This window comes from Alexandromys fortis, unplaced genomic scaffold (assembly GCF_014885135.2).
Source record: "Alexandromys fortis isolate MF-2015 unplaced genomic scaffold, M_Fortis_MF-2015_v1.1 scaffold_36, whole genome shotgun sequence".
NCBI classification, from domain to species: Eukaryota; Metazoa; Chordata; class Mammalia; order Rodentia; family Cricetidae; genus Alexandromys; species Alexandromys fortis.
In genome coordinates, this window is record NW_026067915.1 from 12506574 (window position 1) to 12534157 (window position 27584).

The following is a 27584-nucleotide window of genomic DNA, read 5'->3' on the forward strand; positions in this document are numbered from 1 at the left end:
CTGCTCACAGCTTCTTCCTCAGCCAGAACCAGTGGAAGTTTCCATGACGGGAAGAGACAGAATTCAGATTACTGTCATGCGCAGAGCCGGTGCCTGACCCTCCTCTCAGCCACAAGGAACCCTTCACCTGCCAAGCAGTCTAGATGTGCATGACCCCTGATCTCCCCAAAAGGCCTTTGTCTCTGCAATGTATCTTTCCACTTTACTCAAGCTAATTGGTTCTCCTCAGGGCAAGTTTCCACGGCCCTCTGACCCCATCTCTAGGTAACATCTCGAGCTCATCCTCTGGATCTGGGGCAATGTGTGAGGCAAACACGAAACACTGGAGTTTTCTCTGTCTGCTACGCTGGTGGATAGCAAGCACCTGAGATTTTGCTGTTTTCAATGCACCCACCCCTTCTGCCCTGTGCTAGGGTCAGGCATGATCTGGTTTCTAATGCTGAGAATCCAAACTCAGGCTCATGTTTAAGGAGCAAGTGCTCTTGCCCTCTGTGCCATCTCCGTCCTCTTGGTGTTACAGCCCAGCGGTTACAGCCGAGGTGTCATAGCCTAGCAGTTACACGCTGTCCTCATGTCATAGCTGAGCAGAAACATACTTTGAAGTTTGTGGTAAGGGAAGGAGAAGGCATTTAAAAACCTGTGATGTTTTACCAGTGGAGAACTGGACCCTCTCAACTCCAAGTCTCTGAGAAAAGTTTCAGTGGCACCGTCATTAAGTGATAGCCATTCACCAGTGGCTTTGGTGTGTAGATTGGGTGTAGGAAGGGAACTTGCAGGGGTCAGAGGGCTGGTAGACTTCAAGACTTAGGAGAGAGACAGAGGCATAATGGAGGCCAGTTACTCCAAAGTCTAGAAGTAGCCCTTGTTCTCCATGGGCAGGCCACCATTCCATTTGGAAACAGTTCCTAATTTACCCTCTTCTGTATATTATTGTCTGGGATCTTTCTTGTTGCCTAGAGAATAGGATGTTTAGACGTGTTGTTTGTTAGGCGTTGGATGAAGACTACAGTTCCTGAGGCCTCTCACTTTCCCTGTCCCTTACCTTTATTTTTCTCATCCCCTTTCTCTCCTTTCTCCCCTTCCTTTCTCTCATTCATCTCTCTTCCTCTGTCTTTCCTCTTAATTCTCACTCCCTTCCTCCCTCTTTCCTTCCCTGCACTTGCTGGGACATGAGCCTTCCCTCTTCTCTTAGGTCACCATTGGTCAACCAGAGCTGAGTTTCTGAGGAATGGCTCAAAAACTACCTGGAAAAAAGAATGAAAATAAATAACCATTGTTGGGAGGAGGCCGCTTGTTATTTCTGGCCACCTGGCTAGCTTAACCTCGAAATAACCACACAGAAACCATATTAATTAAATCACTGCTTGGCCCATTAGCTCTAGCTTCTTATTGGCTAATTCTTACATATTTGTTTAACCCATTTCTATTAATCTGTGTATCGCCACGAGGCTGTGCCTTACCGGGTAAAATTCTCAGTATCTGTCTCTAGCGGCTCCATGGTGTCTCTCTGACTTCACCCTTCTTTTTCCCAGCATTCATTTTAGCTTTCCCTGCCTACCTAAGTTCTGCCTTGCCATAGGTCCAAAGAAGTTTCTTTATTCATTAATGGTAATCACAGCACACAGAGGGGATTCCCACATCAAACCATGCCTGGAATGAAATCAGGAGACTGGAATTCCATTCAGTATCCTAGGATCAAAATGTGTGTGGTTAATACATAAGTACATACATTGCCAAGCCCATTGGGCTCCATGAAACTCACAGGTCTTGGCTCAAGAATTATTTTATAAAATTAAAGGTTGCTGATATGACTCAGCAAATAAAGTCACTTGCTGCTAAGGCTGATAGATGAGTTTGATCTCTGTGGGACCCACCCGGTGAAATGAGAGCAGTCACTTGCACTCCAGGGCACATGGCACATGCATGTTGGCATGTATACCTATGCCACAGACAAAACAAGTAAGTGGATTTAATTGAAAACTTAAAAATTACTTGAAACTTCCCCACTGTAGTTTGAGAGAGAGAGAAAGCACCTGGCCTAAAGCTCTAATAAAAACACTGATGATGGCGTGAGGAGATGCTCATGCCTATGTTTTCACCACCCCTGGGTCATGCCGCCTTTGTTACACTTATTCTGTATTTATAAATGAGAGTGCATAGAAGTAAGAGATGTGTGCAATGTTAGGAATCCACAAAGAACAATGTGATGCTGATGTGCAGATTCCAAACAGCCTGAATGTGCATCACGTTCTCTTTATTGGTTCCTGAGGTAGGTCACTCAAATGTGGCAAATATCACCGCTACCAACATACAGTAGAGTCCGTCTCCCCAAATCCCTATCTGATATGAGTATCCCACTAAAATGCAAATGGACACCATGCCCACAGTTCTGAGGCGGTGCCTATGTGACCCAGACCTTCCTCTCACTCCTCACATCTTGCCTTGGACACGTATGCTGAGCAAGCCTGACTGTCCTGCTAAAATCGAGTGAGTACATGAGCCAAGCCAAACCATCTCTGATCAGCTGCGCTTTAACCCCTCTGTAAACTGACCATGGACACACATAGGTCTCCAACCCAGAACCATCAACCCCAGCCAGATCAGCAGGGCAGCTCAGCGCTGTTCAGTGCAAACACACGAAGTGTAGGATTGTGTGCCTGACAGAGGGCAACCATTTTAAATCATTAAGTTTGGCATGACTATCTGTCTAGTTGGTAAAATGTCTCAGGGTTGTGAAAATGGGCTTTTATACTATCTGAAGAGAACAAGAGCAGAGTAGAGCAGATGCATGGCATTCTTGGACAGTGGAGAGGAAAAAGGATAACCTTAGCAGAAGCAAGGCAGGGAAAGCTCAGACCTTATGTTCAATTTCTATGGGAGTGCCTGAGCTCACTCTCTTTTTGATATCATTAAATGTGTGAAGGAGTCAACGAGAACACAGCTCCAACAGGTCAAGAGCTGCGAAAATTAAAGAAAATAACAAGGACTTAAAGGATAGGAGGGAGAGTGAAGGAGGGGAGAGGGCAGGAAACTGATTTAAGTACAAAATAAGAAAAAAGAGATGAGCTGGGACGCCTCTGGGTTATTTTCAGAAGCTCTCGGTCTTTTGGGGTTAGTGAACAGGAAAGAGAGGTTGCTATCTTAGGAAGGAAAACAGAGAAGAAAGTGTGAGCAAATGTGCTGACGTCAGGTGAGCAAGGTTACGAAAGAGTGGGGGCCAGATGGGGAAAGGTGGCACAGGCGAACAGGCTGCATTCTATATATAAATCCCCAGAGTGGAATTTTACTTGGGGTGGCAGTGCTCTTGGGAATGGCACTGGATGCCAGTGAGCAGCCCTGATGTGTCCAGCTAAGTCTCCTCTCCGGCTGGGAGCAGATAATCCAAAGACAAGGCTTCTTAACCTTTTCCATCCAGGTCTCGTTTTAGTCCCAGAAATTTTCACTTGATCTCTGGCATATATAGGTTTATAAAATAGGTATGCACTTCAGATGTTTACATATAATAAATCATAATGGAAGATTAATAAGCATTTTAAAGCATTTTTATTTTATAAGATATGTTTTGATCATATTTTCTTTTTCTTAACTCCTCCCAGACACTCCCCACCTTCCTACCCACATAACTTTTGCACCCTTTCTAAAAAAATAAGTAAATAAATAAAAATAAAAACAGAAAGGCCAATACCATCACCACCACCACCAACAACAAAGCATGGGGTCCCTTTTGAGCTGGCCAACTGATTTTCCTTTCCCGGCAGGCATCCATTGCCAATAGCTTCATGAATGGGGGTGGGAGTTTGTGATCACTAAATAAATGTATTTCAAAAACAATTCTTTGGTATACATATATTTTTACCATTTATTAAAGATGAAAGCAAACTCCCATGTTAACAGTGTGGACGTGCTTGCTTGTTTCTACATGAAGAATTACATCTTGGCTGAACAATTTTCTGCAGGATGAAGAACATATTCCGCAGTTTTTAGAGCTGATCAATACTTTGATTTTCTAATTGTCAATGCTGGGAATACGACTTTGCATAAACACCAAGGGCAAAATGACCAAAGTGTGTTTAGGGCCATTCCAGAAATTGATGGAAATACCATCCCAGTCCCAAGCCAAACTTCACTCAATAGCTTTTGTGTGAAACCCAAGTCGGTGACTCAAATAGTAATTCTCAAGTCAAACATTCAAACAGAATTCAAGCCAAGGGCTCATTACCTCAGAGTCTTACATGCTGTGAAGAGGAGGAAGGACATTAATGTGGGGTGTCTCTCTGTATGCTGTGAGTATGTTTAATTACCATTGGTTAATGAAGATGCGGAGTTGGCCAATAGCCAGCAGAATAGAGCCAGACAAGAAATCCACACAGAGATACAGGGAGAATAAGGCACAGTAAGAGTCGTTGGGGAAGCAAGATGTGAGGTATTAAGCTATGAACCTCGTGGTAAAATATAGAATAATAGAAATGGGTTAATCATAGTTGTAAGATGTAGTTAATAATAAGACTGAGCTAATAGGTTAAATAGTTTGTAATTAATATCAAGCCCCTGAGTGATTATTTAGAAACAGCTGTAGGAACAGGCTGGCAGAAAGAAACTGGTCCAGGGGGACTGGGCAGGACAGAGAAAATCTCCAGCTACAGAACACCTAGTCTTTGTTTCCATAGTTAGGCTGTTAAGATTCTATAGAGCAGACCAATGTGGTTCAGTCAAGCACTACAATGTGTTGCGTACAGTAGCCTCGAATCTGTGCCCAGATGAACCAAGCAGTGTTCTCTAGTGGTGCACCACATGCTGGAATGTGCAATGCAGATGGTGCACACGTGACACCAAGGCTGCCATGAAGAAATGACATGCAACATGGGTGAGTGTGGCCGGAAACACCTCGGATTCACTACATGTTGATTTTCAATCACCTTTTGGTCCTTTTGTTCTCATGAATGTTTGTTACCAAGCATTCTGTGAGCCACACAGTCAGTTACAGGGCTCACAGTTTAAGAAGCTGTGCCTTGAGTGAAGCTGTCAGGGCGAGGCAAGGTCTACTGGGGTTGCAGGAATGAACTCTTTTTCTATGCTGATTTAAATAACAAAAAGGTGGCCAAAGCAATGTCTCTGCACTTAGCTGGACACATCAAAGCCCATGATGATGACAGACTGTCCAGGTGGGGAAGGGACTACAGAGAGCTGGTGCCTGAATCTGCTTTATTGGGGCTTTTGTATGAAATTGGCTATTTTCGGTTATTGCGGGGGAAATCCAGACAAAGAAAGGGCAACCGATCAGTTCCTGACATTCCCCCTGTTCTCTGCTGTGTGAGATTTGCAAATCCCTCAAGCTGGAAAAAAAAAGTTCACCAAGTCTTTGGCTCTTTGAAGAGGGAGAAGCAAGAAGTCAGGCATCCTAAACGCTGTAGTGAAAAGCACTGCTGTCCACCTAGAGCCTCTTTCCTCTGTCTGTCCATCCGCTGCTGAGGTCTCTGACTCCTGCTGTCTCACTAGCGCTACTCTGCTCGCACCAAGGCCAGTGACCTCAGTCTAGACTTCTTGGCTACATGAAGCTGCAATGATCAGCAGTAGATGCGTGCCCTAAAGCATCGTGTGCCCCAGGATTCGACATGTTTGCCTGCGTGTTGTCGTTGATCTGGGCTATGTGGCCACAGTTGCTCAGTCCTGAATTATGATCAAGAGGACATAAAAATCAGTGGCCAGGATTCCAGAAAGAAGATGTGGTAGCTGGAGCGTGAGACTTGGGAATCCTCCAAATTCCTGGTCAGTAGTTAATTACAAGCTTGACTGTTGAGCAGAGATATTAAAAAGAGAAGGAGGAAGGGGGAGAACAAGCAGAGATGATTGTTGTGCTAAGAGTGGACCCCAGAGCTTTATACCAACACAGGTATCCCCCCTCCTACCAGACCTATATCCCTAGACCTTGGCTTTTCAGGACAAGGCATTGTTGTGTAGCCCGAGTTGGCCTCAAACATATCATCCTCCTGCCTCAGCCTCATCAGGCTGGGTCACAGATAATACACCTCTTCTTAGTACAGATGTAAATTTTCTCTGCTACCTAAGCAGGATGAGTTTCTCATATTGTGCTCAGCAGTGTGGTCAGTGGTGGGTGGGCTTCCACCGCTAGGAGTTCTACGCTGTAGGGATGGTGTTCGTGTTCTTTCTCATGATCTTTGGGCTTGGGATTCGGGAAGAGTAAGTCTTTTCCATTCAGGTCCCACTCTGACTCAGTCAACTCGCCTCCTTGAGGACAAGCTTGAGAATCCGAGCCTTCAGATCTAGGAGCAGTTATCCATTTTTGTTGTTGACTTATTTCATTTTATTTTTGTTTAATTCTTATTTATTTGCCTACATGCTTACTGTTTATCCTTCTTTTGTAGCATAAAGATTATGAAGAATAAAGAGCAGAGTGATTTAAGCTGGTGGACGATCTTAGGCTTCAAAGACTGAGTCACTGACCTAACCAAGCTTTTATTCAGTAATCAGCAGTAGAATACCAGGCTCTCCCCATAGGCCTTTTAGATGGTGGAATTCAGCATCACAGTCTTTTAAAATCTTGAACAAGAGGCAATGAACTTGGATGTGCACATATTCAATGTGTCTGTGTAAAATAAAACAAGATATTTTATTAAAATTTAATCTTTAGTAAATATATTGTCTTTATTAGGTGTGTGTGTGCACCTACTTGTTTGTTTGTGTAGTATATACATGCAGTACCTGCTGAGACCTAAGAGAGCTCATATCCCTTGGAACTGGAGCTACATAGGTTGTGACGTCAGTACTGGGAGCTGAACTTAGGTCCTCTGAGTCAGCCGTTGGTGCTCTTAACCCCTGAGCCATTTATTTTGGTCCCATATAATAGTCTCCCATAATGTATATCATACTGGAGGTAAACATAAAAGGTGTGTTTTAGAAACCCATGTCTCTGATTAGTGACTTCAAGTTTATAGCAAAGCTTTTGGAAGAGTGTTTGATTAAAGTCAGACGAGAAGGTCCAGGTGCTCTTGAGTAGGTCCTGTACTTGACCCTAAAGGGCCTGGTGCAGAAGGCTTCCTGCAAGAAGTGGGACTCTGGTTTGACACAGATGAAAAGCTTTGGGTTGCTTCATTCCTGTCAACTTGACCTTGGATAAGCGTGTGATCCTTTGGATTCATGGATGTCCTATAGGCAGCAGCCTGAACTATATGTCACTCAGGTGCCATAGGGCTTAACTAGCCTACACAGAAAGAAGACTGGCTTTTCCATAGTTTAAAGATTGAGAGGGGAAAAAGTTGATCCATCATGTCCTTGCAAACAATGGTCCACTTGCTGCTAAGCCTCCCAGAGTTCCTACAAATATAAAGCAAGATTTCCTGAGAGAGTGTTCCTAGCCCCAAGTGACATTGCTGCAATATTGTGCAGTGTGCACATATATTTAAAGTGGTGCTCTTGGGCAAGATAATTATTTGGGGTCCATCAGAATCACTTTTAAAATGTGATCTGAAATTACAGCTGTGAGCCAAGCTAATTTTCCTTAATCCATATCAAAAATCTTAAGTGTCCAAAGTTGTACTTCAGCAGGAAGTCAGCAGCTCGCTCTCTGTGTAAAGGGTGGTATCCTAAAATAAATTCTGTCCCCAAAAGTGTTCAAGCTGAGGATTTCCACAGACCAAAGCAGTGGAAAAATTAGGGCAATGTGGGGGCCTGAAAACAGCAGCTTCAATCTACTGTGAGCTGAGGCGTCCTAAGCAGAACTGAGTACCATATAAAATAAATCTGAACCAATTACAAAAAGAAACATTTAGGGGAAAATTGATTCGATAACGTGAAATTCCCGTTTCAATTAACTTCACTTTTAGAGCTCAGTTTATGGCTTCCTTAGAATGATGACCAGAAGAGAATTTTATCCCTGAGGTATCCCTACTGCACCCCATCCCAACATTTAAATCAGGTTTCTGCCTGGTTCCTCATGCAGGGTCTTTCTCCCCACTGATCCTGGTAGTTTCAAGGACCTTTAGCGTGGGATTTCTGATACTATTGTGTCCATTCTTTCCTCTTAAAGAAAAAAAAATACTGAAATCTCGAATAACAGTCCTATAGATCCATCAAAGGCTTTCAGAACATTCTGGTATTTTCCATGCCCTTTACATCCACCAATTTTCCAACTCATGCTGAAATTCCTCAAGAAAAATCCCAGCATGGCAAGAAGGAGGCACATATAGAGATGAACTGTCTGAACCCAGTGATGCAGTGGCTAAGGGGGGGGTAGAAACAGGACACACGGCACCTGTGCCTGGGGCATGTAGTAAGTAGACAGCACCTCACGATGCAGAATGTACTAGCCTGATATACTCACACCGAAGATGCAACAGAAGTCTGAGTTCTCTCTCTCTCTCTCTCTCTCTCTCTCTCTCTCTCTCTCTCTCTCTCTCTCTCTCTGTGTGTGTGTGTGTGTGTGTGTGTATGTGTGCACGTGTGAGTGCATGTATATGTGTGCATGTATTCTCAAACACTCACAGGCACAGAGAATAGAGTTCAGCCTCTAGTGCCTTGTCAATCACCCTCCACCTTATTTTTATTTTTTATTACTTTGAGAATTTTGTACAGCATATTCTGATCATATTCACCCCCTTTCCCTCAGTTATTTCCTGCTCCGCCTCCATGCCTACCCACTCAACTTGGTGTTTTTTGTTTCTGTTGTTGTTGTTTTTAATTTTTCAAGACCAATTCATAGTGCTCAAGTATCCTTCCACATGTGGTCTTCCATTGGAGTTTTATTGTGTTACCAGGATAAAATCCTTAGAGAAAAATTGTTCTACCCTCTTTCAGCAGCTAACAGCAATCAATAGTTCTGGAAACATTGTCTTCTGAGCACAGAATGGCAATTGCACATGTGAACTCACAACAGTCGTGACAGTTGTAAGCGCAAGCCAGATCAAATCCCAGCACACAGAAAAGGGGTTGGGCACACAACGTCACCTTAGTTTTTGAGATAGGGTCTTTCACCTGCCTGGAGCACGCTGTTTTTGCAGACTGACTGCCAGCAAGTCCCCTCAGATCTCCACATGTCCTGTCCGGGGCTACAGAATTACACCACGATGGCATGCTTTTCCATGGGTTCTTGGGATTCAGACTCAGGTTCTCAAACTTAGGTGTCAAGGACTTTTCCTTCTGATCTATTTCCCACTGTCTAGGTTCGTTTGTTTGTTTGCTTGGTTCCTTTGGTTTCTTTGTTTTGAATTCTCTGAATTAATATATGATAATGCCTCCTTATGATATAGTTTTGTGCTGTACATCACTGCACTTTTCTTATGTTCACCTTGGTACCCCATTTTCTCCCTTCTACTTGGTCAGCATCACCCCTTTGGGTCCCCTAGTGTTTTCCTTTTGAAATAATGCTACTTGGATGAGTTCTGTGTTTTCCTTTCCTCGGCTCTTCATCTTTAAATTAGAATAAAACCAAGATTACATATGGAAGACAAATAATGCCTTTTCTTCCCTTCACAGCCACACTTCCTCTTCCTTCCTTTATTTAAATATTGATTCCTTATATGTATGATATGAGAGAAACATGATATTTGACCTTAGAGTCTGGCTTACTTCATTTAACATGATCTCCAATTCCACCCACCTTCCTAAAAATATCAAAATTTTGCTTTTAATGTTTAATAAAACTCCACTGTGTATATAATCCCATATACTTTTAAAGATTTATTATTTTATGTGTATGAATACTTGCCTGCATATGTGTAAGTGCCCCCAAAAACAGCACTGGAAGTGGAGTCACAGATGGTTGTGAGCCACCATGTAGGTACTGGGAACTGAACTCAGCTCCCCTCAAGAGAAGCAAGTGCTTTTAACCACTGAGCCATCTCCCCAGCCCCCATATCCCCTATGTTCATAAAACTCTTAACTGCACCAATAGAAAGAGCCCTTTAGCCTTCCATGGCTGGTGCAAGCCAGGAGAGCGCTTTCTACATTGAGTGCAGACTATGAAACCAGGTCACAAAAGATAGTCTTTTGGATCTGGGTTTCAGGAGAGTCAGCAGTTAAGTTAGAGCCATGCAAAACTGCCCTTGCCTCTCTTTTCCTCTCCTCTGTCTGAGGAAAGATTGGGGGGCTAGCAAGGCCTGAGAACATGAAGGGAAGTCCTTCACTTAGTCACTGTGTTCGGCTTTGCATTTCATCTTTATGATGCTCACATTGTGTTTCAAAATGTCTGTCCCAGTGGGGAAGGAAGGACATCTGTTTGATCCAAAAGCACTAAGACTCAGGTGTCTTGGATTTGAATTCTGAATTACCTTGGGGACAGTGACCCTGAATGCATTCCTTGTCTCTTTTTTCTCATAATCTATCATTTCTACAATTGAGAGAGTTGTAGACTGTGATGTCTTAGTTTATGTGGGAAATACTATATGTGGATTTTTGTGGGAAATTCATAAACCACACTTGGAATTCAGATCCAGAAGCTGCTGGGTAAGTGTTAGCAGTCACTCCAGGTAAACTTTTCTAGAAGCTTTGAAAGGCTTGAAAGGCTCTATGGGAGGTATCCCATGGCTATACAGCTTTGGTTGGCTTGATTGATTTTTCTTTTTCTTTCTTTTCTTTTCTTTCTTTTTTTCTTTCTTCCCCCTCCCACTTTCAAGTCCAGCATTCTTAGATCTACCTGGGCACTTTAGCTTGGTGTTTGGAGGAACAGAATCCTTGTCTTTTTGTGATCATACCAGACTTTAGACTCTGATTTACTTAGCACAAACTATTACGGGTCCACCATTTCCAAACAATTCTTCCTTTGACTGTATACATACATCTACGAATGATGCACTCTTTATTTATGTGCCATGAGTCCTTTGCCTCAGCCTGGTGCCTGAGCGAAAGGATCATTTAGTCATTTGATATTCTCCTAGTTCAGGTACAGTGAGAGGAGGAGCCTCGTGATCAGGGCTCAAAGCCACGCCTCCCTGGGTCTAGCCAGGCTCTCCTGAATAGTTCTCTTGGCCATTGCATCTGATGTTTGGAGAAACTTAGTCATCAGAACAGGCTGTAACCAGCTCCACATAGTCCATATCTCTGGGATATTTTGTTACTCATTCACGCCCCATGTCAGTAGATTACACAATTGTTCAACTCCATTATCCACCCTCATCCCTAGGAAAATCTGCTCAGGGTGCAGCCTTCTGGGATTTTTGCCAGGCTCCAAGGTCTAAATTACTCAGTCAATCTGTTTCCTGTCAGCAGAACTTGACTTAAAGACCAAGACTTCTACTTGCTTGCAAAAAGTTCTTACTCAGAACAAAGATTTCATTTTCTTGTTGCTTTTTCTGCCATACTGAGTGGATGCTATGCCCTCTGACCTAAAGAAACTCTCCATGTACACAGGTGGACATTGAAAGAATAGGATTCAACTTGACCTAATTCTGGTGTGTTCGATATGATTTTAAAAATCTCTAGCCATCTACTTTGAACTACCCTTAACTTTATATTTAACCACACAATTTATTGTGTGTGTGTGTGCATACAGATACCACTACACACACTTGGAAGTCAGAGGACAGCCTGTGGGCACCATTTCTCTCCTTCAACTATGTGGGGTCCAAGAATTGAACTTCTTTGGTTGTGGAGCTTGAGGGTAGGTGTCTTTACCCACTGGGTCATCTCATCAACACTAAGCCTTACTTGACAATCTTTGTTCAGTTAACTAAATATAATAAAGATTCACAATGTGAATAAGACACCACATTCCATTGTGAACATACTGCCTCTCCTGTCCTCTCAACTTTAAATAAGTTCCATCTGTCCACTTTCTTTCCTCCCCTAGAATAAACCATCAGGCTTTTAGGAGACATCGTCACACAAAAGGCCTAGCTGTGATTTGAGGTATTACCACAGATCTGACACCTGTTTAGGACACAAAGCCACCACACTTTCTTTCCCCATGGGAGGCATAAAGCAATCCAACTTTTATTCCCACATGGGTGGGATGCTTGCTTAAAGCATTCAGCCCTCCCACCTTGCCTCTGAAAATCAAGCTGTGTTCACCAATTCCCTTGTCAGGTTTTAACCTTTAAACTCTGCTCCTGATCATGGGAAGGGCATACAAATCAGGACACATGTCCACATCCATACTGCTCTGCCCATACCGCCACTAACACACATCCCATATTCCCTCATCACAAGCACACTGGTTAAAGAGAAATGCCGCATCTGCCATCTGATACTGTTGTGCCAACCCCTTCCTCAGAGATGGGATTTACATAGCAACAGATACTGTTGTACCACTACCTTCCTTAGAGATGGAATTTACATAGGGACAGATATTGTTGTAACAACCCCTTCCTTAGAGATGGGATTTACATAGCAACAGATACTATTGTACCAACCCCTTCCTTAGAGATGGGATTTACATAGGGACATACTATTATAACAACCCCCTTTTTAGAGATGGGATTTACATATCAACAGACCTGGTGAACTTCAGTCTTCCCTCCTTTTCTCTAGGAAGTCAGGGTCACTAAGCAACGTGGTTTCTATGTGGCCTTCTGATCTAGCACCTGTTCCTTCATCCTCAGTCCCTCCAGTCCTCCTCTGGCCACAATGTTCTTCATGGCTCTAGTATTCATGGCCAAGTGACAACAAGGGGACAATATGAGATATGTACTGTGTTAGCACCCACATCACCAAAGTACACCAAGACAAGATGCTCCTTTTCCCAGTTAAATTCCCAGTTGAGAATTTTAGACTGCATGCATTTTAAATTCTCCCACAGAATCTCTGTCAGCCCAGTCTATTCAAGGCCCTGATGGGGTTTACAATGATCTCACTCCCCTTTCTTCATACATGCTCTCTATGTAAATTAATTTTCAAACTATCAAAGGTAGCCCTTCAAAAATGTACTCTCTTAAACACATGCGGCACACAAAGATCTGCACCACCAGCTTCTGTTCTAATGGGACTTACTTGAATATCCCTGAATGGATTTTTTATTTATTTATTTATTAAAGATTTCTGTCTCTTCCCTGCCACCGCCTCCCATTTTTCTCCCCCTCCCCCAATCAAGTCCCCCTCCATCGTCAGCCCAAAGAGCAATCAGGGTTCCCTGCCAAGGACCAAATCAGGAGCAGAAGGAGAGAGAGCAAGAGCAAGGAACTCATGACCGCGAGGGATGCACCCACACACTGAGACAATGGGGATGTTCTATTGGGAACTCACCAAGGCCAGCTGGCCTGGGTCTGAAAAAGCCTGGGATAAAACCGGACTCGCTGAACATAGCGGACAATGAGGACTACTGAGAACTCAAGAACAATGGCAATGGGTTTTTGATCCTACTGCACATACTGGCTTTGTGGGAGCCTAGGCAGTTTGGATGCTCACCTTACTAGATCTGGATGGAGGTGGATGGTCCTCGGACTTCCCACAGGGCAGGGAACCCTGATTGCTCTTTGAATTTTTTTTTAATAATGTGAGAGACTTGTATGATGGTGGCTAGAGGTATGTATCATGGCAGGCGGCATGTTCTAGAGTCTGTCAAATCTCACGATCTTTACCATGTGGAAACAGTGACCCCTTTAAGAGTGTTGCAATACCAAAAGCTGACAATACCAAAAGAACTAAGAGCAGCTCAGGGGTCCTTGTAAGCAGGTGAAAACAATCATTGTTAATTTTCTGTGTCGACTTGACTTTGACAGGCACTGAGCTACATTATTCTTGATGATTATTACACTGTTCATTACCTTCTTTTACTGGGTCAGTTTTGGTTTCTCATTCTAAAGCCCCTGTCCAATGAGGTCTGTTCTCTGTGTGACGCCAAGGATGTACTAAAGCTAACTGATGCAATTGCCCTTTGATAACCTAACCGTAGACCATCTTGTTCTGACTCCAGCTGAGCCATGCTGGGCCTGGAACCCCAGGAGGCCCTTTGTTCTGTGTCTCCTAGTCCTCCTTACGTGGTGTGCACAGTTTTGAACTGATGAGCTCGAACAACGGAGGAAGGATTATGCTGTGTGGGGCTTCCGACAACCCTAAGGAATCCAGCATTAGAGGAAGGGAGCTATGGATAGAAGCCAGGGCCTAATGCACAATAGCCAAACAATATGCAGCTATATTACCAGCCTTCAGTGTCTTCAAAATATAAAAATGCCTTTAAGGAACAAGTAATAACTATCTATTTATAGGTCCATGTAATACTTTTGTCTACATATGCACTGTAGAGAGGGCCAGCAAGCCATCGAACACAGCCATCACCTCTTTTGTTGTTGAGTAAGAATATTTAAAATGAATGTTTCTAGCATTTTATGGAGCACACAATACACCATTGTTAAAATGGGTGAGCATGTGGGGAAGCAGACAACTGACACTCAGCAGGGACATATTTAATGGAGCTGCTGATCTTGGCCTGCTGCCCTCTAGCTTCCATTTCTACAGAGAGCACAGCACAGCAGCGAGGGCAGAATGAATGTGTGCTGTGCTTTGAATGTTAGATCTGTACGTAGGCTTGCGTGTTCAAACACTCGGTTTCAGGTGGAGGTACTTTTCCAGATTGGGGAACCTTTACAAGGTGGAGCTTTGTTAGAGGACTTGAGTCACTAGGAGTCTGGTTGTGTTATAAAAATATCAGTTTAACATGTGTTACATTCCTTTAAGCTATGGAATATTTTTTTCTTTAACATTGTAAAGTTGTGTTACTTTGCCTGCCTAAAACACCTGATTGGTCTAATAAAGAGTTGAACAGCCAATAGCTAGGCAGGAGAAAGGATAGACGGGGCTGGCATATAGAGAGAATAAGAGTAGTCGAGAGAGAGAGAGAGAGAGAGAGAGAGAGAGAGAGAGAGAGAGAGAGGAACTGGAAAAGGAGGAGAACATCAGGGAGCCAGCCACTCAGTCACACAGCCAACCAGGGAATAAGAAGGAAATAAAACTATGAAGCAAAATGTAGTTAAAAAGAAAAGGGATAATTTGAGTTAAAAAAAAAAAAGCTGGCTAGAAACAAGCCACGTTAAGACTAGGCATTCATAGGTAAGAGTAAGTAACCATGTATTTATTTGTGAGCTGGATGGCAGGCCCCCAAAGAGAGAAAAACAACAGTAGCAGCAACTACAACTACACAGGTGTGCTGGAGACTTACTACTAAAGCCTGGCTTCCTCTTCGCCCTCTTCTTACTAATGTGGATGCAGTGTGATGGGCAGCTTCTTGTTTCTGCTGCCATGGCTTCCCTACCATGATGGGCAGTTTCCCTCAGGGATGGTGAGCCAAAATAAACCCTTTCCCCCTTAAGTTGTTTTTTATCAAAACTATTTTATCATAACAATGAAAAAGCAATTAAGACAGAAGTCTCCATCTCTTCCCCTCAACCCTGACAGAGATGGTCTGCACCATGCAAAATAAAGGATGAAAATACAAACAAAATCTCCAAACAAAGAAGCAAGTAAACACCAATAGAAACCTGAAAACAGCCAACCCACATCAAACCTTCACAATTTCATCTCTGGGATACACATCCTTCATTCCTCCTTGATGTTCTCAGTGTCACAGAAAGTCAGTTCTTCTACCACCAGGACCTTGCAAGGCCCAATGACACCTGCTCTTTGAAAACTAATTTTCACATAAAGAAAGGATAACAATGGTAAGATGAGAGTCGGATGGGGTGACAGAAGCAGCTGAATTATCCACAAAAGTCTAAGAGAGTGCCAAAAATATAGTCTTGGGGAAATGTAGTCATAAAACAAGGTTTAAATGCAATACTTAAAATATATTTTAAAAATTTATAATGAATCAAATATCAAAATGTTGAATCAAGGAAGAGTAAACAAGGCTGAATTTACTTTGCCTTAGGATCTACTGTGACTAGGAGGAACACCATAAGATGTCAAACTGCTTATGTGCAAAGTATGTGGTCTAAAACACAAGCTAACAGCAGCCTTGGTTGAGGGACTCCTTATGAGTGGAACTATAACTGACCAAGCAACAGTAAATTCTGCGTTCAGGTAAGTTTTCTTTGGCCAAAGCTGTCTCAGATCAAGAGTCAAATTCATCCAGTGGCTTAGAATTTTATGTTCATTTAAGAAGTATCCTCTGCTGGAAGGTGTACAACTGCCTTAGAGAGCCAGGAATTGGTATTAACACCAGAAGTTTGCATGGTAAAGTTATTTCTCTTTGAGTTATAAGGAAGTTCAGTGCTTGGTTGGGCAAGCATTTTACCTCTCTGAGGTTTGTTGCCCTCACCCAAAGAGTACTGTTATGATAGCTCACACATGCTGAGAATATAAATGAGTTCAAAGGTATGGCACAGAAAAACCTGTCCCTGCTCCAGTCGGCCAGAGCATGCTTCATTTCCTAGACGTACTTTCCAAACCTGAGTTACTGTATGGATGTTACTTCTCAAAGTAAACCTTATAATAAGCCAAAAAAAAAAAAAACCTTTGTACTCAAGACCAGAAGCAAAATAGGAGATTCACAGAGAAAAACACACACTCACACGAGAGAGAGAGAGAGAGAGAGAGAGAGAGAGAGAGAGAGAGAGAGAGAGATGGATTGAGAGTCTGTAGGATGTGGTGAGATAAGAAACTTAGAATTTAAGCGGGAAAGTTCTTAGAAATGTCTGTGTATTTCTTTCAAGAGACTGAAATATAAGATTGGGTTCCTTATTCTATTTTGAAACCCTTTATTTTGTTTTATAGGGCTATACCTTGTAATTTTCCATAAGTACTAAGGATTATCTGTCTATTGCCCTAAAGAAAACTATACATTCTATATAAATTTTCACATGTGCATATATATATATTCATATAAATGTGTATTGTGTGTCTGTGTGCATGTATATAGCGATTATCAAACATGGCACTAGGAGATGCTAAATAAAGTATTTAAATGGTAACTGGAATTATGATTAGAATTATAATCCTAATGTTCCTGAGTAAAATTCCCTCATTTCAGTGGATACATCCCACACATACGTCACCAGGGCACCGAAGGAATAGGACATTTATTTTAAAAATGATTATTTTGTCCTTCTGAATATTCCTTCTGCAGTTCACTTCAGGAAATGTATTTAATTATAAAGAAAAGTATTTGAGTTTTACATTCCTGATGAGATGGAAAATCGGCATGGGCAGGAGGTGCCTCCCCTCAGGTCAGCCCTAGAGATACTGGGGAAATAAAAGGAGGAGAGACTCCGGACAAAATGTGAATCCATAATTATATGACGCCTTGTGTGTGTGTGTGTGTGTGTGTGTGTGTGTGTGTGTGTGTGGTATGTTGTAGTAGGCTGAGGCTCAACTGATTGGGATATTAGGCATTAAAGAAGGTATTTCTAGGGCCTGGAGAAAGCTCAGGAGTTCAGAGTCCTTACTGTCTTCCAGAATACATGAGTCAGGTTCCCAGAACCCTGGTTAAAGAGTGAATGTAAACAAGGGTATGGATCCAGGGACTCAGAGTCTTCTCTGGAATTCTAGGGCTGGTGGCTTACGCCTATGAGAAATATCTCTATATTGCACATTTACTACCTCAAGTGAGCTAAATGATCTCTTACTTTGCAGAACAGTTTATTAGAATGGCTAGGAGCACCTGAGGTCCCATCCCTGACTAAAATTTGGGATGTAGATTAATGCCAGATGTTGGATCCATCATGTTAGACATGATAACATGGGAAGAACCAGACAAAAATGACTATATCCCCTGAAGGTTACAAGTACTTTATGGGAAAAAAAGCTAGACAGAAGACTGTGTAAAATCCATAAAACATGCCCTGAAAAGTGGGAAGACATTGGAGCCATAGTCAGGAAAAGATGTCTTAGATTAGAAACAAGCAGAGAGTTTGCTAGCATCAAATGCTTCATAGATAAAACATTCAGTAGACAATGTAATATTTTACCAGAAAGAGCAGAAGGATGGATGAGCAAGGAGAAAGATCCTAAGACATCAGCATTTGGGGGCATAGAGGGCAACTTGGAAAAGTGTCCCTCGGCCATAGATCTTTGAGCTGCCAGCTACTGAGAAGTCGCCCCCAGCTGAATGAGTGAGCTCAGCCAAGGCTTCATTAGAGTGGAAAAGAGTCATCTTCGCTGTGTCCTTCTCCTTCTCTCATTCCTGACCAAGAGAATACATGGGCATAAAATTAAAGAAGAAAGAGCTCTTGGGCTGGTGAGTTGTGTCAGCAGGGAAGGCCACTTGTTTGTTGTGAGGGACTGACTTCATCACACTGTGCTTGGAGAGAACTGACAGTTGCCCTCTGACCTCCACGTGTGTTCCTTGCACTCTACAAAATAAGTAATAATAATAATAATAAAAACTTTGGGGCAACTACATTTTACCGTTACTTGTTGCATTTTAGGGGGAACGTTGAATTCTGTGTGTGTGTGTGTGTATGTGTGTGTGTGTGTGCATGTGTGTGTGTGTGCCAAGAGACACTTTTGAATGAAAACAATAAAACTCTTCACAGCCCACACTGACTCATTCAAATAACCATCCATTCATTTTCCCCTAATGCAGGTTAACCATCTACCATTTGTCAAGGATCACACAAAGCACTAAGGGTCTAACAGTGTATGAGGCAGGAACAGCCACTTAGCTCTATGAGCATCATCCTCTTGTCTAAACCCCCGGAGGAAGAGAACTTGCTCTCAAGCTGGAAGCTTGTCAAGCACATACACACACAGAGAAATTTTCACATATACTCACATACAGACATACATGTTTAGAACACACACACACTTCCATATTCAGAGACACACTAATATAAACACATTCTCAGGTAGCTACATAGAAATGCATGTGCACCCACATACATGCAAATGAAGATATATACATGCATGATGCACACACAAACTGCACATACACACATTCAAGAAACATAACCCATACACTGAGGCTAACCTATAGATGCACATTCACCGACATGCAGAGACACAGGGATTTGTGTTCATAACACACTATTGCAGGCCACATAGACAGAGATAAAAATAAGTGATATGGTGAAGAAAAGAATGAAAAAATTTGAACACTAGAATGCCTGTGCACTCTCAGAGATACAAATGTGACTGTTTAAAACCTTAACTTCCTTTAATAAAGGACCCAGTCACATAAAGATCCTTATATAAAAGAGTACATGCAGGCGTGCACACACACACACACACACACACACACACACACACACACCACAATCTTGCCTTTTAAAATATGTATTGCCTATAGTACAATGAAGCCACTGATCACAAGTCAAGAGTGGTATCAACAAGATGCCCAACAGGGGCAATTTTCCTTTTATCAGAATGAGATGACCAAGACAAACTGGGGTTCTCAGAAAGGAAACTTTGAAATACTGAGATTTAGACCCTCCGGAGCTGGCATTAACCTTTGAGCTCCATGAACTCCATTACTCACTTCATAGCCAGAGCTGTCAAGTTCCACCAGGCCAGGAACCAGATGGGTCCTGCTCAGAGCACTGGGGCAGAGTGAGCTAAACTTTGGGAGGTCAGCTGAGGTCCTGAGTACCCCAGAGGGATCCTGGCATGAATTTCCACTCTGCTCCTCCATGCTGGCATCAGTTCTGGTGTCCATATGTCTGCGCATACATAGAAGCCGAGGCAGAGAAACTCGTGAGGATTGCCAAGGCCCCAGAATACTGAAAACAGTTGCTATATCCTGTTGCCATGACAACCCACTCAGGAAAGAACCTAGGTGCCAGACTTAGATTTTTGTTGTTGTTTCTTTCTTTTTGAGTCCCAGAGGAGGATCAAGATGAGTTGATAACTCTTTGATTGCTACTGCAAGAGAGGAGAGAGAGACAGAGAGACGGAAAGAGAGGAGAGAGAGGAGGGGAGGGTATGCCTTGCCCTATCCAACATCCAAGGCCAGCCCCTTACTCTGGGGATAGATAGGGATCCAGCTACAGCTGATTTTATTTCCTGTAGAGGCAGAGTCCTGTGGGAAGCATGCATCATGGAAAATAACAGTTTTGTAGAAGCCATCTTATCTATGAAAGCCCGAGTTAATTCTTTTGGCCTACTTCCCCAGCATGCCTGAGACTCCCTGCTTCGTCCATCTCCTCTGATTTGATTTTAACCAAATCATTGCTCCTCCTGCAAAGGAACTCACTCCTACAGATTCAGCAAGAGTAACTTCTCTGAAAGATACAGAGCCAGGTTTTCATTAAAGGCAAGGAAGAAGTACCCATGAGTATGAGCAATGTTGGGCTATTTGGAGCTCTCTTGAGTGCTAGCCTTTCCTTGAACACCACTCAACTTCCTCTAGGAAATGATTGTCCACATTTGTAACATTTAAGTTCAAGTGGCATGGCTGATACTCACACAAAACTGAAAAAAACTGCAACAGTCTCGTCTTGCAAATGATGCAGGGTAAGGCAGTGGGTTCTATATGACTAACACAGGTAGTTCCCCAAACTAAAGTTTTGAAATTCCAGTGTTAGCAGTGGCCTACCTCCTTAAATGTTGTTGGCCAGGATGGCTATACAGACCCCCTGAACAATAAAGGACATTGTCATTGATGCCAGTTGCTTTCCAGAACTGATGCTAAGTCCCTAGTGAGGAAGACAAGGCATGCTTTAGTGACAGGACTTAGGGAAATGAGATGAGGAATGAGCTGGAAGAGTCCTCCCTGAAGTATAGCTCATGTAGACCTATGAAGTTCTACTGAGGATGCTGGGAATAATTATGAGTGGAAATCCTATTCAGCTATGGATTCTTCATGTTCATGATAGAAACGCCAGTTGAGATGTGTCAGTTAGTATAATAAGGTACAAGTATGTGTAGATAAAATCAGTTTTCTCTGATTTGTTTTACTTGAAGGCCTAGTGCACAGGAGGTAAATTCAGAACCAGTCCTGGTAGCTTAGAGAAACCTGTGGCCAGGGAAGTTCTAGGCACCAATGAAAAGCCACTAGCTATTATCTCAGTAAATGAATGCGATGCACTGGATGAGGAGCTTCCCAACATTTGCATTTAGGTTCTCACTGATGGCACGGTTCACTTGGATTGTTTCCCATTTTCATTCTCTGAGTTTTCCCCACTAAGCATTTACAGCAAAAGAAGCACCACTGGGACTCACCTCACTGAGAGCTGTGCTCCAGGAACAGAGGAATAAGATAAGAAAGAAACAACCATCCAATACTGCTGTGGGACAATGCTCTTGTACCCTGTAAAGATTTGTCACTTGTATTGCTTTAATAAAATGCTGATTGGCCAGTAGCCAGGCAGGAAGCATAGGTGGGGCAAGCAGAACAGGAGAATTATGGGAAGAGAAAAGGCTCAATCTGCAGTCACCATCCAGAAACAGAGGAAGCAAGATGAGAATGCCTTACTGATAAAAGGTACCAAGCTACATGTCTAACATAGACAAAAATTATGGACTAATTAAGATGTAATAATTAGTTAATAAGAAGCCTGAACTAATAGGCCAACCAATTTATAATTAATGTAGGCCTCTGTGTGTTCCTTTGGAACTGGATAGCTGTGAGACTGGGTGGGACAGAAACCTCAGTGAAAACAATACACCACTAGAGCTATAAGGACCATAGTCAGCCTTCTTTGTCCCTTTCTCTGAAGCACACTGAAGAGCAGAGGGAGGTAAGATCCAGAAGTGGTGGAGTGTTATATATCAGCTCTTCCAGGATGCCAAGTTTTCATCTAAAAACATGAGATGCAAAAGGAAAGTGAAACATCGGGGTATTTTAGGACTGGGTATTTACTATGAGGTAAAACAGCAGAATGTTCTAGAAGGAGATAAACACTTCATCCTACAGAGAAGTTCTTTAAGAAAAGGGGCAAACAACTCAAAAAATAGGCTCGGGAAGCACCTGAACTAGAGAAGATACACTGACTCCCTCCCCAAGAATATTCTAGCATTAAGGACTGCTGAGAGCCATTCTCAAACAAGCCAACCAGCAAAGAGATACTCTCAGAGATGCCCAGCCACTAGAAGAAGCAGAGGCCAGCCCACACGCCTGGAAGAGACTCTAACTAGCTGAGTCACCAGCTTGTTCAACCTAGTGAACTCCCTGCAAACTGTGCAGTGTCCTGTCGGAAACCGCTCCTCCATGTTCCTGCAAATAACCCCAATAAAACCCATTGGTCCACCACATTTGCTTCTAATACTATTCATTCTTGGTCTATCATCAGTTCCCTATATGGGATCAATAGACATTTGTCCAAATCTACCCAGAATAGATCACATTAGTATCTTGGAGCTCGTTATTTTGTGTAAGCTCACTGGCCAGGAAGATCCACTTGTCTCTGCCTCCCCAGAATGAATATTACATATGTGAACTTCCAGGCCCAGCTTTTACAAGGATGCTGATGATCTGAACTCAGTGATTTATACATTGAGCTCCCTTTCATATATGTGTGTATGTGTATACATATATTTATACATACATATATAACATATGGACATATATCTCACAATATCTCAGAGGCATATGTACAGGAAAGGAAAAACGCCCTGCTATGAACCCAGACTGGCACTACTGGGATTTTACTTCTGGAAGAATTCATTACTAACCGCTTGCCATTCCACCTCTGCTGACCAGTGACTCCTACCAACAGACCTGTATGTACCCTGTAATCTTATTTTGAACCCCATTCTCAGTAGATCAGCAAGTTAGTACATTTGTTTTATTTTTGTCATTGCAAAACTCATTGGCTCACATTATCTCCTCTCTGTACTGGACACCAATGCCTCTACTGAAGTTCTTTCTCTTGACTAAAAAATGGGTTTCAATCGTCCTATATTGCACTCTCCCACGCCCCATGTTGGTTCGGCTCAATCCAGTCTCAGCATTAAGCATAACTCAACATGATTCCTGCCAAACGGAACTTGGAGCTTTCACATTTGTATCTTAGCACTCTGCCATGTTTGCTCAACCTCACTTTGTTCCCTGCTTTTTGGCAGTCCGTCTCTGTGTATTTCTGTCTCAGGTGGGCTGTACTGTACTGAAACTTTCTGTCTGGTCTGGTTTCACTGTGATCCAATCCTAGGAAATTATGTTAATTTAGTCATTGTTTCTCTCTAATCCCTCCTCCCAAATATTTTGACATGAGTAGTGTAGAATAAGATCAAGGAAGCTGAATGGTGTTTATTGAATTGAGATGGGTAGTTAGGACTAGTTCTACATTATCTAAAGTTAACATGATCTATTTGGTACTTCATTTTCACATGTGAAAAATTTCTATGGTAAAGCACGCACGCACACACACACACACACACATCTTCAAAAACAATTAAATAATGTGAGTCTCACAGACACAATTATATTACTGTGGAATATTTTTTCCAGTCACAAAAAAACCCAGGAATCATGGCCACATACATGTTTTGGGGTTATAAAAATGAATATCTGTATTTTCTTTATAAATGTTAGGCATTAAATACTTTAATATATATGATATATATTTTTGTGATATGTATGTATTATATATCACATATTCAAAAACACTGGAAATTTATTTTAATATATTGTGTTGCAAGTACAATTTTAGGACACAAAGGGAATAAGAAAGGACTTGAATTATTATGAAAAAAAGAATCTGAGTAGTTTTTGTTCGTTTATTTGTTGTTTTGTTTTGAGACAGGGTCTCATGTATCTCCACTGGCCCTGAATTCACTCTGTGACTGAGGATGATCTTAGACTTCTGATCCTCCCACCTCTGTCTCCAGAGTGCTGGGGTTATAGGAGCATACCACCATGCCCAGTTTACAATGTTCTGGGAAAACTGGAACTGGATATTATTTGAGCACAAGTGACAGGTGAACATAGTGAACGGTGATTTATTTGAAGGACAGACTCCTGAGGAAAAAAATCAGGGACTTGAGTGGTACATAGCATAGTGAGAAAGCCTGGTTGAAGTGGGGAGGGGGCAGAGATACAGTGTTTCTGTTTGTGAAGGCTGCAGGATTCATATCTTCCTTGAATGTGAATGTAAGAGCCACCCAAGAGTGTGAGCTTTCATCATAATGTTTTCATCTGTCACTGTATCGATTTCCTCCTGAGAATTTACATGGAAGGAGATCTAAAGGAATGTAAAATTTGCTACTTTATCATGTTAAATCCAAAGCTTCTAAACATTTTTAGAAGAAGAAAAATATCAACTCTGCAAGAGCTCTACTTAGCACTTTTTAAAGCATGCCTGTTTCTTATGTTTCACTTCTACCTTCAGCTGTGCACTCCATCCCACCCACCACATCTGGCGTGAAAGTATCACCACTGTTTGATCTTCAAATATAAAAATAACAGTAACAGCCCAAACAAACACACAAACAAAAAACCCACCATGATTGCCCCCGACAGAGACTGGGAAATTTCTAAATGACTAACTTTAAACACTTGATACTATTAAACCCCCAGACTAGCACGCAGAGCTGATCTACTCAGCTACTCATAGTAAATCTATGACGGTAGCCCACTCTCCTTGGTGCTGAAGTTAGTGAACAGAATATGATCCAAAATCTTACCACATAATTATGTTTTTGTAGTGGAAAACAAATTATAAGCAAATTAATTACTGAAATAAAGCATATAGGATGTCAGTGTATTGATAAAGTTCATGAAGTGATTTTTGATTTTAAAATAGAATGATCAGTGAAAACTTCATGGAGAAGATGTCTTTATTCAAGGTGCAAACTGTACAGCTATCTACAAGGAGCAAGCACAACAGAGGGAATGGAAAAGGAAAAGTTTTTCTAACCTAGGCTTTGAAAAGCACTATGAAGACCCAAAGTGTCTGGAGAGTGACCTTTACCCTCAGGAGTTCAAAAATCAGTGTGAGAAGGAGGTAGAGAGAAAGAAGTAAACAGAGACTTGGGAGGTAAAAAGAGATCCCAAGAAATTTGGGCCCCTTAAAGGGAATTGGCTCTTTTCTCTGCATGAGACAGGAATCCTGAATGGGTTCTAAGTGGAGAGGTGGCCTGATCTGAGTAACATGTTAATAGCATAGCATCACAGAAAAGGAAAACAGCAGGTGGGAGTTTGTTGTGCAGCATCCTGGAGGGATTCCAGGAGACTGAAAATAAATAACTCACAAGTCTCAGGAAATCAATAAAATTGACTAGATTCAGAAGGTCCCTTGTCCTGGTTGGTCTTTTTGTTAACTTGACACAAGCTGGAGCTATCTGAGAAAATGATTCCATAGGATTAGCCTGCAGGCAAGCCGCGGGGCGTCTTCTTAATTAATGACTGATGTGGATGAACCCACCATAAAAGATATCTCATCCTTGGGCTGATGGTCCTGGGGATAAGAAAGCAAGCTTAACAAGTCATGAGGAACAAGCCAGTAAGCAGCACTCCTCCACAGCCTCTGCATCAGCTCCTGCCTCCATGTTCCTGTCCCGGCTTCCCTCGGTGATGGGCTATGATGTTGAACTGTAAGCTGAAATAAACCCTTTCCTTCCCAAATTGCTTTTGTTCATGGTGTTTTATCACAGCAATAGAAACCTAACTAAGAACCTATATCTACACAGGGTTATAAAAGCAGAACAGGCTGTTGAGGAGAGCATCCAATTGGTTAAGCTGTGCTAAGTCATGCAGAGAACTCAGGGTTCCAGCTTTCACTAATGTCACTCATTCTAAGGTGGGCTATCAGTGATTCATGCATCTTTGACACTCCAGCTAAGCAGCCCATCAGCCACACCCCTGTTAGGAACTCCACTAAAGTCACCGGTTTACCAAGTTGGCTTGGGTAGTATTCTTGGCTTTGGTCTGCCCTCATTCCCTTCCTGAGTGAGCTGTATGTTCAGCTCTCCCCAGGAAAGATTGTTACACAGGAAAGCTACTGGTGAAGTAGAGACACAGTACAGAATGTAGGTTCTGATGTGTTTCTGAAATACTTTTACTTGATGGTGAGCTGATTGGGAAATTTATTTCAATACATCACAACTTGTTTCTGAAATGCTTGTAGCATCTTACACCATGATGTCACTAAGTGCAAACACAATTGTCATAAATAGATCCCTATCCACTAACGTCATTCCATCAGTTCAATAGAAAGGAAACAGATTATTTGAACTGGCTCTGTTTCAGGGTCTTGTTTTGATCTTTGAACCAATGCTTCATTTTGTTGAATATCTCAAAATACAAATTTTCAATCTTTGTAATATCCTTTAATGGAAATTAAAATGTCAAAGGTAAATACAGTATTATGAGTAGTACATCTAATACTACCATGGATCTGGCCTGTCTTCGGTAACGGTGGCACTGAAACATGCCCTCCTTGGGCAGAGGTATGGCTTGGTGGTAGAGTGCTTGTCTAGCATCTGAAAAATCCTGCTGACTGATAAAAGTTAAATATTCTTGCCAGGGCTATCTAATTGGCATCAAAACAATCATAAATATCATCAAGCATAAAGATTAAAGCTACTAGGTAATATCTGATAATAAACTAACCAGCTAGATAATTCAACAAATGTATTTAAACACCACAGATTAAAAAAAAAAAAAACCTGTGAACAATAATGTAAAATATACCAGTGGCTTCTGCAGTGATTAAGCACTCTGGCATTGGTTTTACCTGTCTGAAAGCAGTGGCATCTCTTACTAATATTGTCACAGAGCAAATTATGTCTCAACTCAGTATTTTAGAATAGGCCTCCCCACTCCCATGCACCTGTTGTGGCTGTGAGTTTGCTGATGGAAACAGGATACCAGAGTGGGATTCTGTTTCTCCCTGAAGTCCGGTGAGTGACTTTCTTCTTGAAACTATGGACCAGCCAGGATATGCTCTTCTGATGATGGTGGCAGACACAAAGGTGTGTGTGGTCAGCCTGGGCAGAGCAATTAAGTAGAATGGGTCTCCTGTATATTCACTTGCCTTCAGGAGTTGGTTGTTAACTTTTCTGTCTTGCTGAGCAAGATAGCTGTCAAATCCAGCCACTATTATATTTTTAAATTACATGAATGTGCATATGAATACATTCCATGTAAAACCAAACCAGTCAATATGCAAAATTTAGCACTTTCTGGCTATTGTATGCATGTTCTTTATCTGGGATTTTAAGGTTATTTATATGTAGTATGTTTTCATGAAGGGACCATGACATGGTGTAGAACTGGACATCTCTTCCACACCATGTATTCACTGATGTTTCAGGGAGAGCTTGAAATTAATCATGGTAAGAATATCTACAATACAGAAATCAGCATATGTGACCCACCTCTTCATATTGTTTCACAGAACTACTTCTTCAACAAACCTGTTTAATAAAATAAGAGTTTGTTATTTAATGATTTCCAGAGTGTCATTCTAAGGCTCTGGTTTGTATAAGATCTCCAAGTAGCCTATTAAGCCTTTGTAAAAATAGATTTGGTGAAAGAAACTGCAAAGTTATGTGACTGGTGTTTAATATTGATCGACAACCAGACATGATCTAAAATTACCAAAGTAACAAACTTCTGTCTATGATGTAACTTCAGTATACAGTCAATTGAGGAGGGAAGATCCACTCTAACCATGGGTGACACCATTCCACAGGTTAATGTCCTTGACCAAATAAAATAAAGGAAGCAAACTAAACACTAGCATCCATCTCCTTCTGCTTCCTGGCAGTGGATGCAATAATGTCAGCTGCTCAGGCCCCTTCTGCCATGACTTCCCCACCTTGGA